The sequence below is a fragment of the Schistocerca piceifrons genome, chromosome 1 (assembly GCF_021461385.2).
Source record: "Schistocerca piceifrons isolate TAMUIC-IGC-003096 chromosome 1, iqSchPice1.1, whole genome shotgun sequence".
Classification (NCBI taxonomy): domain Eukaryota; kingdom Metazoa; phylum Arthropoda; class Insecta; order Orthoptera; family Acrididae; genus Schistocerca; species Schistocerca piceifrons.
Window position 1 is genome coordinate 80,566,783 of NC_060138.1, and position 18,981 is coordinate 80,585,763.

At 43.3% G+C, this 18,981-nt stretch overlaps 1 pseudogene; it reads left to right on the forward strand.

Annotated features, from left to right (window-relative positions):
• Nucleotides 1-7,306: 7,306 nt before the first annotated feature.
• Nucleotides 7,307-7,424, forward strand: LOC124722013 (annotated as a pseudogene).
• The last annotated feature ends 11,557 nt before the right edge of the window (nt 7,425-18,981 follow it).

An 18,981-nucleotide genomic window follows, 5' to 3' on the forward strand; every position in this document is an offset into this window, starting at 1 on the left:
AACATCTCGATACACCACAGCATCATCTGCAAAAAGCCTCAGTGAACTTCCGATGTCATCCACAAGGTCATTTATGTATATTGTGAATAGCAACGGTCCTATGACACTCCCCTGCGGCACATCTGAAATCACTCTTACTTCGGAAGACTTCTCTCCATTGAGAATGACATGCTGCGTCCTTTTATCTAGGAACTCTTCAATCCAATCACACAATTAGTCTGATAGTCCATACGCTCTTTCTTTGTTCATTAAACGACTGTTGGGAACTGTATCGAACGCCTTGCGGAAGTCAAGAAACACGGCATCTACCTGTGAACCCGTGTCTATGGCCCTCTGAGTCTCGTGGACGAATAGCGCGAGCTGGGTTTCACATGACCGTCTTTTTCGAAACCCATGCTGATTCCTACAGAGTAGATTTCTAGTCTCCAGAAAAGTCATTATACTCGAACACAATACGTGTTCCAAAATTCTACAACTGATCGACGTTAGAGATATAGGTCTATAGTTCTGCACATCTGCTCGACGTCCCTTCTTGAAAACGGGGATGACCTGTGCCCTTTTCCAATCCTTCGGAACGCTACGCTCTTCTAGAGACCTACGGTACACCGCTGCAAGAAGGGGGGCAAGTTCCTTCGCGTACTCTGTGTAAAATTGAACTGGTATCCCATCAGGTCCAGAGGACTTTCCTCTTTTGAGCGATTTTAATTGTTTCTCTATCCCTCTGTCGTCTATTTCGATATCTACCATTTTGTCATCTGTGCGACAATCTAGAGAAGGAACTACAGTGCAATCTTCCTCTGTGAAACAACTTAGGAAAAAGACATTTAGTATTTCGGCCTTTAGTCTGTCATCCTCTGTTTCAATACCATTTTGGTCACAGAGTGTCTGGACATTTTGTTTTGATTCACCTACCGCTTTGACATAAGACCACAATTTCTTAGGATTTTCTGCCAAGTCAGTACATAGAACTTTACTTTCGAATTCATTGAACGCCTCTCGCATAGCCCTCCTCACACTACATTTCGCTTCGCGTAATTTTTGTTTGTCTGCAAGGCTTTGGCTATGTTTATGTTTGCTGTGAAGTTCCCTTTGCTTCCGCAGCAGTTTTCTAACACGGTTGTTGTACCACGGTGGCTCTTTTCCATCTCTTACGATCTTGCTTGGCACATACTCATCTAACGCATTATGTACGACGGTTTTGAACTTTGTCCACTGATCCTCAACACTATCTGTACTTGAGACAAAACTTTTGTGTTGAGCCACCTGTGACGAAGACGAATATCTTCCTCTTAATTAATCTTACCTTATATGTATTCCTGCAGTAGACTCGCTGTGAGATGATCCAGGACAGTATTTGTACGCAGGGCAGGGCTGCATCGCGTGTGTACAATGTGATTTTATAAATGTGTATGTGGCAACGCCTCTTCATAGGTCTATAGACAGCTATTGTTTCCGCCTACAGCGGTTTGCGCTCCGCAGTTGAAAGCTATCAGAAAATGTGACTGACATGTGTCATGTATTCCCTTACATTCACTCGATTGTGGGAATGTCTTAGTTCTAAGGAATAAATCTATTAAAACCTCATGCATGATGCGGCATTTCCTCTCGTACCTCAGTGCTTACAGGTCATACCTCTTGAACTATGTATCGTACAATGACGTATTTGTGTAAGTACATTTACCGCCATAGCTGGATACTGTCTGCGTATAAAGTTAGTAGCACAGAAATAATAACTTTAGAAGTAATGCACGATGTGGCATTTTTTCATGCATCTCATTGTTTACGACATCATATCTCCTGAACAATGACAGGCAGGTATTCCTTATCCCTACAGTGACTGTTGTCTGACAGTAAGGGGTACGTGCACCAAGTCTTGTTGAAATCGGTCCAGGTGATTATGAGGAAATGTGAAATTTACGCATGTAAGTACGTCCATTTTTATAATATGTATGGATTTAGATGTACAGAAGAATGGAAAAGAAAATTGAGGATGCGCTAGGTGACGATCAGTTTGGCTTTAGGAAAAGTAAAGGGACGAGAGAGGCAATTCTGACGTTACGGCTAATAATGGAAGCAAGGCTAAAGAAAAATCAAGACACTTTCATAGGATTTGTCGACCTGGAAAAAGCGTTCGACAGTATAAAATGGTGCAAGCTGTTCGAGATTCTGCAAAAAGTAGGGGTAAGCTATAGGGAGAGACGGGTCATATACAATATGTACAACAACCAAGAGGGAATAATAAGAGTGGACGATCAAGAACGAAGGGCTCGTATTAAGAGGGGTGTAAGACAAGGCTGTAGCCTTTCGCCCCTACTCTTCAATCTGTAGATCGAGGAAGCAATGCTGAAAATAAAAGAAAGGTTCAGAAGTGGAATTAAAATACAAGGTGAAAGGATATCAATGATACGATTCGCTGATGACATTGCTATCCTGAGTGAAAGTGAAGAAGAATCAAATGATCTGCTGAACGGAATGAACAGTGTAATGAGTACACAGTATGGTTTGAGAGTAAATCGGAGAAAGACGAAGGTAATGAGAAGTAGTAGAAATGAGAACAGCGAGAAACTTAACATCAGGATTGATGGTCACGAAGTCAATGAAGTTAAGGAATTCTGCTACCTAGGCAGTAAAATAACCAATGACGGACGGAGCAAGGAGGACATCAAAAGCAGACTCGCTGTGGCAAAAAAGGCATTTCTGGCCAAGAGAAGTCTACTAATATCAAATACCGGCCTTAATTTGAGGAAGAAATTTCTGAGGATGTACGTCTGGAGTACAGCATTGTATGGTAGTGAAACATGGACTGTGGGAAAACCGGAACAGAAGAGAATCGAAGCATTTGAGATGTGGTGCTATAGACGAATGTTGAAAATTAGGTGGACTGATAAGGTAAGGAATGAGGAGGTTCTACCCAGAATCGGAGAGGAAAGGAATATGTGGAAAACACTGATAAGGAGAAGGGACAGGATGATAGGACATCTGCTAAGACATGAGGGAATGACTTCCATGGTACTAGAGGGAGCTGTAGAGGGCAAAAACTGTAGAGGAAGACAGAGATTGGAATACGTCAAGCAAATAGTTGAGGACGTAGGTTGAAAGTGCTACTCTGAGATGAAGAGATTAGCACAGGAAAGGAATTCGTGGCGGGCTGCATCAAACCAAAAAAAAAAAAAAAAAAAAAAAAAAAAGGCACAGCATGTCTACAATACACAAACATGTTTCACCTGTGACGAAGACGAATATCTTCCTCTTAATTAATCTTACCTTATATGTATTCCTGCAGTAGACTCGCTGTGAGATGATCCAGGACGGTATCTGTACGCAGGGCAGGGCTGCATCGCGTGCGTACAACGAGATTTTATAAATGTGTATGTGGCAACGCCTCTTCATAGGTCTATAGACAGCTATTGTTTCCGCCTACAGCGGTTTGCGCTCCGCAGTTGAAAGCTATCAGAAAATCTGACTGACATGTGTCATGTATTCCCTTACATTCACTCGACTGTGGGAATGTCTTAGTTCTAAAGAATAAATCTATTAAAACTTCATGCATGATGCGGCATTTTCTCTCGTACCTCAGTGCTTACAGGTCATACCTCTTGAACTATGTATCGTACAATGACGTATTTGTGTAAGTACATTTAGCGGCATAGCTGGATACTGTCTGCGTATAAAGTTAGTAGCACAGAAACAATAAATTTAGAAGTAATGCACGATGTGGCATTTTTTCATGCATCTCGTTGTTTACGACATCATATCTACTGAACTATGATAGGCAGATATTCCTTATCCCCACAGCGACTGTTGTACCAAGTCTTGTTGAAATCGGTCCAGGTGATTATGAGGAAATGTGGAATTTACGCATTTAAGTACATCCATTTTTATAATATGTATGGATTTAGAGTACGGCATAGTACATCACATGAACTGATATGAGGTGTAAGTGGCAAGAGCTCGCAACGACTTCTGGCGCCGATTGTGCTAGTTCCTTTAGCGTTATCCAGGGTGCAGGTGTCATATTCTACAACGGACGTAAACTAGAACAGAAAATACGTTTCTAGCGGTTTTTGCCCTACCTACAAGTGTTACCTCCTGCCTCTAAGGATTCGATGTAAATAAGCAAATTCTCATAGTAGGAAACATAAAAGATCCTATATACAGATTTAAACTTGGGGGTAGGTAGGTAGGTAGGTAGTTAGTGTTTAACGTCCCGTCGACAACGAGGTCATTAGAGACGGAGCGCAAGCTCGGGTTAGGGAAGGATTGGGAAGGAAATCGGCCGTGCCCTTTCAAAGGAACCATCCCGGCATTTGCCTGAAACGATTTAGGGAAATCACGGAAAACCTAAATCAGGATGGTTGGAGACGGGATTGAACCGTCGTCCTCCCGAATGCGAGTCCAGTGTGCTAACCACTGCACCACCTCGCTCGGTTTTAAACTTGGTAATAGAAGTCAGCGTAAATCAAGTAATGTTATGGGAAAAGCCCAGTTGGAATAATGAGTTGTGTCTTTGTGTGTATACCCAAGTGGACATTAATATTCGTCCACCCTTCGCCTTTATGTCGGCTTGAACACCGCTAGGGACACTTGCAGTGAGCTGTTTTAGTGTCTGTGGAGAAATGGCAGTCGATTCTCTTCAAGAGCAGAAACCAGAGAAGGTACTGATGGTGGACGCCGCCGTCTGGAGCGATGTCGCCTTCTAAGAAGTCTAAAAAACTGTTTTGTTGGGTTCAGGTGGGGACTGTGGGCAGGTCAGTCAATATTGCGAATGCTCTTATCCGCAAATCACAGCCTCACAGATGGTGCTTTATGGCAGGATGCATTTTCATGCTGACACGAAACATTTGTGGTCTATGAACTGTTCCTCTACTGTTGTCGTGCCCTGACACAGCAGGGAGGGAAGTTATGGGGTTTAAGGCCAGTCTGCAATTTCCTAGCGGTGAGGAGCAAATGTTGAAAGAATAATTTCCAGTGAAGGCAGGTTGATGACTTAGATCAGCGCCAAACACTATAACAGGGCACTTTGGGTCTCGACACGGTGCTTGCAGCAGGATGCTCAAGGAATTCAGGGGTCTGAATAATACTATCTGTTGCGACCAGACTAACTACCACACTTAAGGCTAATTCTAAACATTACAAAAAGCAAAGGAGGCAATTAGATGCGCAACAGAAGGTAGTGTCTGAAGTCACTGGGACACGTGCTAACAGAAGTAGCGAACACTAGCAGCGCATTAAGTACAAACGTGAGAGCAGCAGTCCAAGTGGGAAAACAAAAATGTCGGAGCTCACTGACACGGAGTCGGCGCCCCTGCGATCTGACTGAGAACTCCCTCTGAATACAAACACACGGGTTTTTAAAGATTCGTGGCGGTGCACCATTTCTCCCTTCCTACGCTCGACCACCAATTCACTGCCGTTTAAAAAGGTTGGGCCAGTATAGCGAGGTGTTCTGCACCTCCTGGGCGCCTCTGGCCAACCACATTTAGATTCCTTCCCTACTCCTACTCGGTAGATAGGGATGCTTCTAGATTTTACGTTAACAAACTCTAAGTTTGGTATCAAGTGTTCAGCTGAAAGCCAAGTGTCACTGCCACTCCTATTACGGCCAGCAACAACAGTGACGTCACTTGGCCCCGCCCTCCGCCAATCTGTGGGTGGGGACTGCTGTAGTAGCACTCTAACCTGTGTACACCCACCGACGTTGCAGTCCTCAGCCGCAAGTGTCAAACTTGCTGCCTCTTCTAAGACGTGCCTTTTCGTGGCCATCTTCTACAGTGAAGCTTTACGACAGCTTCTAGGCAATGGATGGAGTTACCAGTTAATTCTTTGAAATGAAACTTCACCCTTGGGACAGCTGCACAGAGCGTTTTGCAATTTGCATGGCTCTAGTGTTACTATTTATCTCTGATAACCTAAACGGTACCACATATGCCTGCTCTGTACATTATATCTCCGATTTCCTTGCTTGGAATGCCCTTGATGGCTCCAAATAGCCTTAAGGGTAACAACGTACAACTCATTAAGTCGTCAGTATAAGACAGTGTAGACTCTACACAACGCTGTAAAATATGTTCGCATTATTCGACATTTACCGTTTAGTTAAGCGCAATAAGGCTACCACTCTCTAAACGCGAAAACACGCTCTGAAACACCACCCTCTCCGCGCTTCATTGTTGGCCCTATACCTGACGTCATATAACGTTCTTCAGGCACTCGCCAGAACCATCAGATTGCCACAAAGTTTAGCGAGATTCATCACTCCAGATCATTAGTTTCCAGTCATCCACCGTCCAGTGTCGTCGTTCTGTACACCTTCTCAAGCATCGCTCAGCACTGGCCACAGAAAAGTTTGACTTGTAAGGACCTTCTTGACCAGCATACCCATTCGTTGTACCGATCTAGGCACAGTCACTGCGACTGCTGGAGTGCTGGTACCACTTTGGAACTCACGAGTCATTCCTTCAGCTGATCTCATGCGATTTTTTTCGAACCACCTGTAGCGTTTCATATTATTCCTTTGTGCTCTGTCTACCGAACACAAATACGATGCGCAAAACTGATGAAGCCGAATAACAACATGCCACTGCATGGCAAGTACTCAGTACAGGAAACCTGCAGTCAACGATTACGTTAATAACGTAAAACCCTTTGTCTCTTAAGCGCACATCGCTTGTTTCCTTTTATATATTATCAGTAATTGTTCACTTGCATTCTCTCTGATCATTTAGCGCTCAATTGTTGAGATAAACGTATCATGTAATCACCCTCATCTGAATAATAATTAGCAGCCGCGCACCATCGTTAGACATTTTCGTTATTTCTAAAAGAATCTGCCTTCACTATATACGAAGTCCGATTATATTTCAGTTAATATTCCAATGTTTGAGAATTTAAATAATTCGCGTAGTCAAATGCCACTAATCAATGCTAGGAGCCAATACGGCACATTAGCCTCATTAAAAATCATAAATGCGATAGAAATTTTTTTTAAAGTCAGCTTAAAGGAAATATTTCAAATTGGCATTAATTTCCTACTCCATCCCTCTTGAAGCGTGCCTACTCTGCGTAACAGTTTCTGAAAATAAATACTTTACGTAAATTTTATTCGTTTTAGTATCTTTAAAGATTGATTTTGAGGTTACTATTAAATATAGACGGAAGCTACGCTTCACAATGCTCGACGGTCCACTGTGTCAGTACATACGGTCTGCTTGGTGTAGCTGTGATTGTTGCTTAGCCCCTACACTTCACAATTACACCACCAAAGGTCTAAGTGTGCAACTTTAACAGGGTTCTTATGTCCCTCATTGGCAACGGCCTTGCCGCAGTGGATAAACCGGTTCCCGTCAGATCACCGAAGTTAAGCGCTGTTGGGGGTGGCCGGCACTTGGATGGGTGACCGTCCGGGCCGCCATGCGCTGTTGCCATTTTTCGGGGTGCACTCAGCCTTGTGATGCCAATTGAGGAGCTACTCGACCGAATAGTAGCGGCTCCGGTCACAGAAAACCGTTATAACGACCGGGAGAGTGGTGTGTTGACCACACGCCCCTCCTATCCGCATCCTCATTTGAGGATGATACGGCGGTCGGACGGTCCCGATGGGCCACTTGTAGCCGGAAGACGGAATGCTTTATGTCCCTGATCGGTTTCTTACTCAGTTGACACCCAATGACTACAAGTTGCTGACAGCTCTCCCGACCGACCCATCCCACTACTATTGTTTCTTTACTGAAAATGCTTTACGTTTCTCTTTGTACTGGCTGTTCGACGACTATTAATATCTAATTGTCAATCCCGCATTACTTAGTCGTGTCCAGATACTGTTGATCAAATAATGTATATGCACCGAGTGTCTCCTAAGAGTTGTCAGTTTTCTCTGATGTTTCTGTAGATAGACGTGCAGATGGAGTTGGCTCAAACAGATACTCCACGTATTTCATGCCACACCCAGCGTCAACGGAAAGCGTGTACCACTCTGGCCCACGCTGACTACTGCCGCCGTGCATCAGCACTACTTTATCACTGGTGGAGTACTGGAGTTTCTTGGTGTTTTACTGTCCCTGTTTACTCACATCGATAAAACAGTTACCGCTACAAACTCGTTTGGGACAGCCCCTTCATAAATGCATTGACTCCGCGCGGCTAGGGTTGCGAATCGGCGCCGCGACGGTGCGATATACAAGTACTACCGTGAGACGCTCCTTCCCCTTCTGTCTTCCCGGGCACAAATCAGCTGTGAATCTAAGCCAGATTTTTGTAATAAGGCAAGCGCGAGTTTCTTGCGTTGCAGTAGTGGCTACTGGGGAGTTGCTTCCTCTTTGAAGAGTTGCTTGCTTCGTAACAAACTAATCGGTGGACTAGGAAACGTGGAACTTGTTCTTGTCAAAATTATTCTTCGTGAACTATTCCTGTAAGGTTTTTTTTTGTGTGTGTGTGTCAACCAGTCTGCAGCCATGCCCGCCCATTCAACAGCTCTATTGCAAGACGACTCTGGCGCTCACATCCCAAACTCCTAAGGTCGCAGGTTCGAATCTTGCCTCGGGCATGGATGTGTGTAATGTCCTTAGGTTAGTCAGATTTAAGTAGTTGTAAGTTGTAGGGGACTGATGACCTCACATGTTGTCCCATTGGGCTCAAGGAAATTTGAACCATTTTTGAGCCATACAGATCGATAAACAATAAACTTGCAAAGTGCGGCAAAATTCGATTGGACACTCAGTATATAACATGTGGAAGTGGAGAGTAGATTCCCGTTTCCCCCACCTGACTGGCAGGCCAGTTGATGTACGAAGCAAGCTACATGTCTTTCCCAGGGAAGAGCTAAGTGATTCAAATGGCTCTGAGCACTATGGGACATAACATCTTTGGTCATCAGTCTCCTAGAACTTAGAACTACTTAAACCTAACTAACCTAAGGACATCACACAACACCCAGTCATCGAAAAGCTAAGTGAAACTCAAGAGGAAGGTTATGATAGGTTCCGGGTGGGGAAGAACTAAATTCTGGCGCTAGGTTCCGACAGGAGCAGTAGTACATTGTCATCATAGGCTCTCAGATGAGCAGAATTTGGCGTTGTTGGACTTCAATCATGGTCCCCAAATTCAGGCGGCGCAGAATGTGAGTCTCTCGGAGCTGAATCCGATGTATGGAGACATCGCTCCCATTCTACGATGGCCGCGCGGGATTAGCCGAGCGGTCACAGGAGCTGCAGTCATGGGCTGTGCGGCTGGTCCCGGCGGAGGTTCGAGTCCTCCCTCGGGCATGGCTGTGTGTGTTTGTCCTTAGGATAATTTAGGTGAAGTAGTGTGTAAGCTTAGGGACTGATGATGACAGTTAAGTCCCATAAGATTTCACACACATTTGAACAATTTTTTCTGTGGTGGCGGGCCTTACATTTGGTAAATTTGGCGTTCCTGAATAGGACGAGATGCCTACAGTATTACTTTATGTAAAGGTCTTACCTTCCTCCTAATACTCAGTGGGTACCTTCTCGAGAGTGTGTGGCTTTATTTTATTTGAATACCTTAAAATTTTTCGTAAAATCTCTGTAACTTAAGAAACACTTAATGTAAAAGTAATCCCAAAGAAAATCGGTGACATAAAATCAGCCTGCCGCTGAAACAAAACTGACATTCAAAGATATCTTTCGTTTGTCATGAGGTAGATATTGTGTCTAGGAATCCTGCATACTCGCTTCGCTAAACAAACAATCAAACAACGCGTGTTAATCGGTTTTATTACAAAAGACAGTTAAAATACTTAACTTTGATATGTGTCGCAAGTAAAGGGCGACATTCTTCAAAATAGAGAAATACAAGTCTGTGCTACTTTGAGATTACAAGCGAAGTGGCTAACATTGAAGCTGCTATCGAAGTGGGGTGTCACCTTTCGGTCGCGGCGCTTATGTCCTCTTCAGCTAGTGGCCGCTGCTGTCGCGTTGTCATCCTGGAAGGGAGGTCCGGTCGGCGTGCGATTGGCTGATTTCTTCTCACAGCCTTCTCTTCCCTGTCGTTCCCGACTGGCGTGCCGGCGCTTGACTTTACGCCGTAACAGCGTTATGTGTAGCTCTGCAATTTTTCTTACGTCTGTTTCCTCATCCGGCCTTAGCGAGCAGATGTATATTGTAAGTCAGCTCGATGTTTATTGGATTTATTCTTAAAATTAAATATGAACCGGATGTAAAAAGCCTTTTGCCATACGTTCTACCAGTGTGGTTATTTCCCTGTTTGTATAACCCTGTTTGAGATCGTGTTTGGCTGAAATAGCGACGTCGGTAGATCGTTGTGAAGAGACCTGTTGCGGAACGCGCATTACGTTCACTCACTAATATGTTACTGGTCTTTGCATATCGCGCCCCTGAGATTACACATCGATCATTTCAATGTGTCTTGGCTAATTACGTCCAAGAAATTATTGTGAATGCTTCGTTCATTCATCTCTGTTCAATGACTCCTCGGGCTTCGATCTACATCTACATCTAAATCGACATACATACTCCGCAATCCACCATACGGCGGAGGGTACCTCGTACCACAACTATCATCTTCTCTCCCTGTTCCACTCCCAAACAGAACGAGGGAAAAATGACTGCCTATATGCCTCTGTACGAGCCCCAATCTCTCTCATCTTATCTTTGTGGTCTTTTTGCGAAATGTAAGTTGGCGGCAGTAAAATTCTACTGCAGTCAGCCTCAAATGCTGGTTCTCTAAAATTCGTCAGTAGCGATTCACGAAAAGAGCCCCTCATTTCCTCTAGAGACTCCCACCCGAGTACCTGAAGCATTTCCGTAACACTCGCGTGATGATCAAACCTACCAGTAACAAATCTAGCAGCCCGCCTCTGAATTGCTTCTATGTCCTCCCTCAATCTGACCTGACAGGGATCCCAAACGCTCGAGCAGTACTCAAGAATAGGTCGTATTAGTGTTTTATAAGCGGTCTCCTTTACAGATGAACCACATCTTTCCAAAATTCTATCAATGAACCACAGACGACTATCAGCCTTCCCCACAACTGCCATTGCCATTGCCCAACTTCATATCGCTCTGCAATGTTACGCCCAAATATTTAATCGACGTGACTGTGTCAAGCGCTACACTACTAATGGAGTATTCAAACATTACAGGATTCTTTTTCCTATTCATCTGCATTAATTTACATTTGTCTATATTTAGAGTTAGCTGCCGTTCTTTACACCAATCACAAATCCTGTCCAAGTCATCTTGTATCCTCCTACAGTCACTCAACGACGACACCCTCCCGTACACCACAGCATCATCAGCAAACAGCCGCACATTGCTATCCACCGTATCCAAAAGATCATTTATGTAGATAGAAAACAACAGCGGACCTACCACACTTCCCTGGGGCACTCCAGATGATACCCTCACCTTCGATGAACACTCACCGTCGAGGACAACATACTGGGTACTGGGTTTCATTACTTAAGAAGTCTTCTAGCCATTCACATACTTGGGAACCAATCCCATATGCTCGTACCTTAGGAGTCTGCAGCGGGGCACCGAGTCAAACGTTTTCCGGAAGTCAAGGAATATGACATCCGTCTGATACCCTTCATCCACGGTTCTCACATCATGTGAAAAAAGGGTGAGTTGCGTTTTGCAGGAGCGATGCTTTCCAAAGCCGTGCTGATGCATGGACAGCAACTTTCTGTCTCAAGGAAATTAATTATATTCGAACTGAGACTATGTTCGAGAATCCTGCAACAAACCAATGTTAAGGATATCGGTCTGTAATTTTGAGGATCCGTTCTTCTACTCTTCTTATATACAGGCGTCACCTGCGCTTTTTTCCAGTCGCTAGGGACTTGACGCTGGGCAAGAGATTCGAGATAAATGCAAGCTAAGTAAGGAGCCAATGCTGTAGAGTACTCTCTGTAAAATCGAATTGGAATCCCATCAGGACCTGGCGATTTATTTAGTTTCAACCCATTAAGCAGCTTCACTACCCCAGGGATGTCTATCACTATGTCCTCCATACGGGAACCTGTACGAGACTCAAACGGCGGTATGTTGTACGATCCTCCTGCACGAAAGATTTCTCGAATGCTAAATTTAAAATTTCAGCTTTCGTTTTGCTGTCTTCCGTTGCCAGGCCAGACTAATCAGTGAGTGACTGGATGGAAGCTTTCCACCCTCTTGCCGATTTTGCGTAAGACCAGAATTTCCTCGGGTTTTCAGCAAGATCTTTTGCTAAGGTATGACGGTGGTAGTGGTTGAATGCTTCGCGCATCGCTCTTTTTACAGCAGCACGAATCTCTACTAACTTTTGCCTGTCCTCATTCTCCCAATCTTTCTTGTACCGCGAGTGCAACTGCCTTTGCTTCCTGAGCATTCTTCAAATTGCGCTGTTAAAACGCGGTGGATCTTTTCTGTCCGTAACCCACTTTTTCGGCACATACTTGTCCAATGCGTGATTTACAATGTATTTAAAATTTGCCCATAATTCTTCCGCGTCCATCGTACCGGAAGTAAATGAAGTCGATTCATTTACTAAGTGGGATGCTAACAACTGCTTATCTGCTCTTTCTAGTAAGAATACTCTCCTAGCCTTCTTGACCGACTTTTTAACTTTCGTAACCATAGTCGTAATGACAACATCATGATCACTAATCCCTGTCTCAACGCTGACACCGTCGATGAAGTCTGGTCTGTTCGTGGCTACCTGATCTAAAATATTTCCATTACGCGTTGGCTGTCGATTTAGGTGCTCAAGACAGTTTTTCGGATAATGTGTTCAAAAGTAATTCACACGACAGCTTGTCTGTACCACCTGTAATGAATCCATAGACACCCCTGTCTATACTGTTGTTGTTGTTGTGGTCTTCAGTCCTGAGACTGGTTTGATGCACATCTCCATGCTACTTTATCCTGTGCAAGCTTCTTCATCTCCCAGTACCTACTGCAACCTACATCCTACTGAATCTGCTTGGTGCATTCATCTCTTGGTCTCCCTCTACGATTTTTACCCTCCACGCTGCCCTCCAATACTAAATTGGTGATCCCTTGATGCCTCAGAACATGTCCTACCAACCGATCCCTTTTTCTAGTCAAGTTGTGCCACAAACTTCTCTTCTCCCCAATCCTATTTAACACCTCCTCATTAGTTATGTGATCTACCCATCTAATCTTCAGCATTCTTCTGTAGCACCACATTTCGAAAGCTTCTATTCTCTTCTTGTCCAAACTATTTATCGTCCATGTTTCACTTCCATACATGGCTACACTCCATACAAATACTTTCAGAAACGACTTCCTGACACTTAAATCTATATTCGATGTTAACAAATTTCTCTTCTTCAGAATCGCTTTCATTTCCATTGCCAGTCTACATTTTATATCCTCTCTACTTCGACCATCATCAGTTATTTTGCTCCACAAATAGCAAAACTCCTTTACTACTTTAAGTGTCTCATTCCCTAATCTAATACCCTCAGCATCACCTGACTTAATTCGACTACATTCCATTATCTTCGTTTTGCTTTTGTTGATGTTCATCTTATATCCTCCTTTCAAGACACTATCCATTCCATTCAACTGCTCTTCCAAGTCCTTTGTTGTCTCTGACAGAATTACAATCTCATCGGCGAACTTCAAAGTTTTTATTTCTTCTCCATGGATTTTAATACCTACTCCGAATTTTTCTTTTGTTTCCTTCACTGCTTGCCCAATATACAGATTGAATAACATCAGGGAGAGGCTACAACCCTGTCTCACTCCCTTCCCACCCACTGCTTCCCATTCTTGGCCCTCAACTCTTATAACTGCCATTTGATTTCTATACAAATTGTAAATAGCCTTTCGCTTCCTTATATTTTAACCCTGCCACCTTCAGAATTTGAAAGAGAGTATTCCAGTCAACATTGTCAAAAGCTTTCTCTAAGTCTACAAATGCTAGAAACATAGGTTTGCCTTTCCTTAATCTAGCTTCTAAGATAAGTCGTAGGGTCAGTATTGCCTCACGTGTTCCAATATTTCTACAGAATCCAAACTGATCTTCCCCTAAGTCGGCTTCTACCAGTTTTTCCATTCGTCTGTAAAGAATTCGCGTTAGTATTTTGGAGCCGTGACTTATTAAACTGATAGTTCGGTAATTTTCACATCTGTCAACACCTGCTTTCTTTGGGATTGGAATTATTATAGCTAACACTTGGTTCAAGAATCATAAAAGAAGGTTGTATGCATGGAAGAATCCTGGAGATACTGACAGATTTCAGATAGATTATATAATGGTAAGACAGAGATTTAGGAACCAGGTTTTAAATTGTAAGACATTTCCAGGGGCAGATGTGGACTCTGACCACAATCTATTAGTTATGAACTGTAGATTAAAACTGAAGAAAGTGCAAAAAGGTGGGAATTTAAGGAGATGGGACCTGGATAAACTGAAAGAACCAGAGGTTGTAAAGAGTTTCGGGGAGAGCACAAGGGAACAATTGACAGGAATGGGGAAAAGAAATACAGTAGAAGAAGAATGTGTAGCTTTGAGGGATGAAGTAGTGAAGGCAGCAGAGGATCAAGTAGGTAAAAAGACGAGGGCTAATAGAAATCCTTGGGTAACAGAATAAATATTGAATTTATTGATGAAAGGTGAAATTATAAAAATGCAGTAAATGAAGCAGGTAAAAAGGAATACAAACGTCTCAAAAATGAGATCGACAGGAAGTGCAAAATGCCTAAGCAGGGATGGCTAGAGGATAAATGTAAGGATGTAGAGGCTTATCTCACTAGGGGTAAGATAGATGCTGCCTACAGGAAAATTAAAGAGACCCTGTCTGTACTAGGAAGGTTGAAGTCACCTCCGACTAATATAGCATGGTCTGGGTACTTCTGCGGTACAGACTGTAGACTCCCTTTGAATGATTCTAGAACTGTCACGGTGGAACCTGGTGGCCGGTAATAACACCCAACAATTAACTTTATTTCCCCTAGCCCTTTTAAACGTGTCCAGATAACTTCACATTCACACTCTACCTCGACCTCAGTAGACACAATACTTTTGTCAACTGCAATGAAGACACCACCTCCTACGGTGTCTATTCTGTCTTTCCGATGCACGCTCCAACCCTCACTAAATATTTCAGAACTTCCTGTGGTGTCACCGCCAGACACCACACTTGCTAGGTGGTAGCCTTTAAATCGGCCGCGGTCCGGTAGTATACGTCGGACCCGCGTGTCGCTACTATCAGTGATTGCAGACCGAGCGCCGCCACACGGCAGGTCTAGAGAGACTTCCTAGCACTCGCCCAGTTGTACAGCCGACTTTGCTAGTGATGGTTCACTGACAAATTACGCTCTCATTTGCCGAGACGATAGTTAGCATAGCCTTCAGCTACGTCATTTGCTACGACCTAGCAAGGCGCCATTATCAATTGCTATTTATCCCGTGATGCATGTACCGTCAGACCCATGTTCACCAATTATGGATTAAAGTTAAGTATTCCAGAAGCTACGTACTATTTTTGCTACTATACAGACCTAGTCCTGTTCCAGACCTCACGGCATCCTGCGTGAGCTTAAACGCGTGCCCTTCGGCCTCCCGTCCTAGTGGATTGGCTGTCTTGCCAGTCCACAACACTTCCTATCTCAGGGTTCAGCCAGGTCTCAGTCCCGAGGATAATTTGCGCCATACGCTTCCTGGAGGACACTAAATTCAGGAACTTTATTCCGAACACTTTGAAAATTTACTGCCAATATCTTGATAGCTGAAGTGTCTTTACACTGAGCGCGTCCTGATTTCCCTGCCTGCACGTCGACTGGTGAGTGTTCATCAGGACACCTCGCACTACTGCCTAGCCAAAAAAAAACCCATGTGCACGCCACAAGTACTCTGCTACCCGAGTAGCCGCTTCCTTTGTGTAGTGCACCCCTGACCTACCTAGGGGCGTCCTACAATTCCCCACCCGCGTCAGATACCAGGCTCACTAACCCAATACTTATAGATGGCGGTTGACATAAACTGGCTCAAATGTTCGTTAGTAACAGATCTAAAACTTTTTTAGGCATGCTGCTGGGTCATAGAATGCACGACAACGGTGCGTTATTATGGTTACTTTGCCACCATCTGAATTATATGTTGCTGTAACTTCCTCTGGTGATAGATGCATCACTGTTGGAGAATTTAATTTATCTCACTTATTATAAAATTACACTAATCGCCGCATTTACGAACTTCACGTTCAGTCCAAGCTATAACTAAATTTCCTTAGAAGAGCAACGCGTCATGGCCAAGCCAAGTTTGTCAAGTTCCAGGGAACTTTTGGAGGCGCCAGTTTCACTTAGCTTCATCCCATTAATTCAACTAGCCGCTTCTCTTTAACTCATTAGTGGACGAAAGATTCGTGGCTGCTTACCTGTTCCTAAGCAGCTGTGATTCACTTCTTGCGTACTTAACAAACCTTCCGATAGCACAATATAATCAAGGCAATTGTTTTTTTACCGCCACGACGAGTGGTTTATTGTCCGAACTCATTTCAAGCGATAAATTCCGTTTCGATTTGTTGGTTTTTCTAGCGGCACAGATATACCACGCCCATATCTTTGAGGATGTAAGATATTTATATGTCGTTCTATGATGTAATGAAGTTATTATTATTCTTATTATGATACTTATTAAATAATCTAATACATCCTGAACTTATTGTTTCTTTAAATAGTTTGAGCCATCAACCAGCCCCTGTCACAATGTATAACTCTGTTATATTCTGCCTGACTAAAAATGAGAAGCACCAAGAAGATACGGTCGGATGTCATGGACTTCGTATACGCAAGTACACGACATCACCGGATGTGTGAGTGATAATAAGAGTCCCAGTTCTCTGTAACAAATAGAATATCTGCCAGAATGCACTCGTATTGTCCGTGTTTAGTGTTGTTGTCAGACCTTGAAGGTTATATAACGGGCATGAACAGTGTAAGATGTTGAATGATTATTGTGAAGGAAGCGGAGATGTGTACGCGTCTGATACAGCGCTTTCAGCATATAACATGCAGAAACAACGAAACAAACATGCCACATTTAAACAGACGCAAAATCCCCAAGATTGGCGATCTCTTACAGAAGCTCGAAATTTAGAACGGACTTCAATGCATATAACAGTTTCCACAACGAAACTTTGTCTCGAAATCTGGTAGAAAATCCAAATAGATTCTGTTCGTATGTGAAGTATGTTAGCGGTAAGGAACAATCAGTGCCTTCTCTGCGCGATAGCAATGGAGATACTAACGAAGATAGTGCTGCCAAAGCAGAGTTACTAAACACAGCCTTCCGGAATGCCTTCACAAAAGAAGACGATGTAAACATTCCAGAATTCAAATCGAGAACAGCTGCCAACATGAGTAACGTAGAAGTAAATATCCTCGGAATAGTGAAGCAACTTAAATCACTTAATAAAAGCAAGTCTTCTGGTCCAGACTGTATACCAATTAGGTTCCTTCCGGAGTATGCTGATGCATTAGCTCCGTACTTACCAATCACATACAACCGTTCGCTCGACGAAAGGTCCGTACCCAAAGACTGGAAAGTTGCACAGGTCACACCAATATTCAAGGAAGGTAGTTGGAGTAATCCACTAAATTACAGGCCCATATCGTTAACGTTGATATGCAGCAGGATTTTAGAAAGTATATAGTGTTCGAACATTATGAATTACCTTGAAAAAAACGGTCTATTGACACACAGTCAACATGGGTTTAGAAAACATCGTTCCTGTGAAACACAACTAGCTCTTTATTCACATTAAGTGATGAGTGCTACTGACAAGGGATTTCAGATCGATTCCTAATTTCTGGCTTTTGAGACTGAAACACACAAGCGGCTCGTATTGAAATTGCGTGCTTATGGAATATCGTCTCAGTTAACTGACTGGATTTATGATTTCCTGTCAGAGAGCTATCACTTTGTAGTAATTGACGGAAAGTCATCGAGTAAAATAGAAGTGATATCTGGCGTTCCCCAAGGTAGTGTTATAGGCCCTATGCTGTTCCTTATGTATATAAACGATTTGGGACACAATCTGAGCAGCCGTCTTCGGCTTTTTGCAGATGACGCTGTAGTTTATCGACTAATAAAGTCATCAGAAGATCAAAACAACCTGCAAAACGATTTAGAAAAGATATCTTAATGGTGCGGAAAGTGGCAGTTGACTTTAAACAACGAAAAGTTTGACCTCATCCACATGAGTGCTAAAATGAAAGCGTTAAACGTCGGTTACACGATAAATCAGTCAAATATGAAAGTCGTAAATTCAACAAATACCTAGGTACTACAATTACGAACAACCTAAATTGGAAGGAACACATAGAAAATGTCGTGGGAAAGGCGAACCAAAGACTGCGTTTTATTGGCAGCACACTTAGAAATCGCAACAGACCTACTAAGGATACTGCCTACACTACGCTTGTCCGTCCTCTTTTAGAATACTGCTGCGCGCTGTGGGATCCTTACCAGATAGGACTGACGGAGTATATCGAAAAATTTCAAAGAAAGGCATCACGTTTTGCATTATCGCGAAATATGGGAGAGAAATGATACAGAATTTGGGCTGGAAATCATTAAAAGAAAGGCGTTTTTCGTAGCGACGGAATCTTCTCACTAAATTCCAGTCACCAACTTTCTCCTCCGAATGCGAAAATATTTTGCTGTCCTCGACCTACATACGGAGGAACGACCACCACGATAAAATAAGGGAAATCAGAGCTCGAACGGAAAGATGTAGATGTTCATTCTTTTCTCCTTTTGTAATAATAGAGAATTGTGAAGGTGGTTGAACCCTCTGCCAGGCACTTAAATGTGATTTGCAGAGTATCCATGTACATGTACATGTGCTGTTAGAAACGGGACTGACTGTGGATCTCTACGTATCTGGTTCGTCAGATAACGTAGTTTCTAGATTTTTGGGGCAGTTCTGGACCAGCTTTCCCCAGGACAGGTTATAAACAACTTTACGACACCTCATAAGCGCGT